At 39.1% G+C, this 2969-nt stretch overlaps 1 non-coding gene across 1 annotated transcript; it reads right to left on the bottom strand.

Moving 5' to 3' along the window:
- Positions 1-2614: 2614 nt before the first annotated feature.
- On the bottom strand, positions 2615-2721 carry LOC119473842. Its single transcript, XR_005203083.1, has one exon. It is a non-coding gene; the product is annotated as a U6 spliceosomal RNA (small nuclear RNA).
- Between the last annotated feature and the right edge of the window lie 248 nt (positions 2722-2969).

Here is a 2969-nt window from a genome sequence, read left to right on the forward strand (position 1 = left end):
CCATGGCCCAAACTGTACATTGGCCCCTTTCATCTATGGCTTGAATGGCTGGGGGCAGGGCACCAAGTCCCCAGACTGCATACAGCATTGGGACCCTGGACTTGGCCCACAAAATCATTTTTTTCCTTGGCCCCTAGTGCTGTGATGGGAGGAGCTGACATAAAGACCTCTGACATGTCCTGGAGACATTTTCCCCATTGTCTTGGGGATTAACATCTGACTCCTCATTACTTATGCAAATTTTTGCACCTAACTTGCATTTCTCTTCAGAAAATGGGATTTTCTTCACATTGATGATGTCGCAAATTTTCTGAACTTCTATGCTCTGCTTCCCTTACAAAACTGCATGGCTTTAACAGCACTCAAGACATTTCTTGAATGCTTGGCTGCTTAGAAATTTCTTCTACTGGTTACACTAAATCATCTTTCTGAAATCCAAAGTTCCACAAACATCTAGGGCAGGGGCAAAATGCTGCCAGTATCTTTGCTAAAACATAGCAAGAGTCACCTTTGCTCCAGTTCCCAACAAGTTCCTCATCTCCATTTGAGACCACCTCAGACTGGATTTCATTGTCCATATCATTACCAACATTTTGGTTAAAGCCATTCAACAAGTCTTTAGGGAGTTCCAAATTTTCCTGCATTTTCCTGTCTTCTTTTGAGCCCTCCAAACTGTTCCAACCTCTGCTTGTTACCTGGTTCCAGAATGTTTCCTTATTTTCCTTATGAATCTTTTCAGCAGCACCTCAGTCTACTAGCATCATTTTACTTTGTTAGTCTGTTTTCATGCTGCTAATAAGACATACTGGAGACTGGGTAATTTATACAAGAAAAAGGATTTATTGGACTTACAGTTTTATGTGGCTAGGGAAGCCTCACAATCATGGTGGAAGACAAGGAAGAGCAAGTCACATCTTACGTGGATGTCAGCAGGCAAAGAGAGCCAAGCAAAAGGGATTCTCTCCTTATAAAGCCATCATATCTCATGAGACTTATTCACTACCCTAGAACAGTATGGGAGAAACTGTCCCCATTATTCAATTATCTCCCACCAGGTCCTTCCCACAATATGAAGGAATTATGGGAGTACAATTCAAGATGACATTTGGGTGGGGACACAGAGCCAGACCATATCAGCACAGAACTACAGTATAAGACACTACAGATTAAAACATATCAGAAAACGAGCACATTTTGTAAAAAAGACTACTGTCCTGTCCTCTTAAACTTTTAAATTTAGTTTATATCCTTACTCTACAACTACCACAACTCTACAACTACTCCAGATGGAAACATGTGTTTTGTGCTTAAATGTTTAACAATCATAAAAGTGTAGGGCTAACAGTAAATTACAAAATACATTGACTTACGTAACACATCACATTGCTATATGTTATATTAAAGAACTGTTGGGCAACTGTACTGTACAGGTATTGATCAACTTACGACCTATGCAACTTACGACCATTCGACTTTATGACCACAATCGCTCGCCACGACTGCTCCGCGTCTGGCAGCGCAAACGTTGCCCAGCTGGGCGTAGGATAGTGCTGACCAGCTTCCGGCAGCACTACCATCTCCGCATGCACCATTGCAACTGTTATCCCAGACTCGGTACAGCAATTTGTGTTTTGTGTCTTGGATATTTTTCATCAAACCCCTCCCAAGATGTCTACCAAGAGGAAATTGTCTTTGTCTATGCCTCAGCCTATCAAGGAGGAAAGAAAGGCCATTGATCTCGACAGGAAAATAAAGGTAATTAAGCAGTACGAAGGAGGAAAGAAAGTGAATGTGATCGCACGTGATACGAAGTTATCACACTCGACTGTGTCGACAATTTTGAAAGATAAAGAAAGAATTCGTGAAGCTGTGAAAGGTTCTGCACCCATGCGATCAACAGTTATAACAAGGCAACGAAGCGGGCCCATCCATGAAATGGAGAAATTGCTATATATTTGGATGGAAGATCAAATTCAAAAACGGAAGCCATTAAGTCTTACAATAAAATATGACTTAAAGATTTTTATAACATCATTTCACAGTACTGTACATATAGCCTACTCAACTTACGACCAAATCGTGTTACGACCGGTCTGTCGGAACCAATCGTGGTTGTAAGTTGAGCACTAGTTGTATTAGGAGAAAAAAGCTGAACCATAACTTTCTTCTAAATTTCAAGTTTGTCAGATATCTTTAAAAATACATCGATTGAAAAGTGACCAACTACCCAAGTTATTAAAAGTATCTGGCATTCAATTAATGACCAAATAGTGTAACTTGAATATTTTTCTAAACAAAATTTACTTATTTCATACTATTTCATAACACGTTAACATCATAACTATAAAGATCATTATTAATTTCAAATAATAAACATTTCCCAGTATATTTGAAGCTAATTTATCAATTTGTATATAAAGCTTACAAATTCAAATTTACAAGTATTTTCATTGTTATGCAAATTTGCTTTATCTGTACCAGATAATAAATATAGAGCAGAAGTTAATTCATTACAGTTGAGAGACGCCTTAATGAGGCAGTTTCACAAAATTGTTAAGAGGCCAGTCTCCGGTGCCAGATTGTTAAGTGTAACCTCAGCTTTTTTTTTCTTTTTTCTAGTATGGAACGCTTCACGACTTTGCATGTCATCCTCGCGCAGGGGCCATGCTAACCTTCTCTGTATCGTTCTAACTTTAGTATATGTGCTGCCGAGGCGAGCACACGCGTAACCTCAGCTTTAACATTTATCACTATGTGACCTTAGATTATGTAACCTCTTGGCCACCATTTCTTCAAGGTGATTGTAAGATATATCTCTGTATTAGTTTGCTAGGGCTGTCGTAGCAAAGTGGATGGCTTAGAACAATATTAATTTATTGTTGTGACAAATTTATTGTCATAGTTTTGGAGATGGGAAGGTCAAAATCAAAGTGCCAAGAAGACCATGCTTTCTCTGAAGGCACTGGAGA

This window comes from Cebus imitator, unplaced genomic scaffold, assembly GCF_001604975.1.
Source record: "Cebus imitator isolate Cc_AM_T3 unplaced genomic scaffold, Cebus_imitator-1.0 Scaffold188, whole genome shotgun sequence".
In the NCBI taxonomy this organism is placed as follows: Eukaryota; Metazoa; Chordata; class Mammalia; order Primates; family Cebidae; genus Cebus; species Cebus imitator.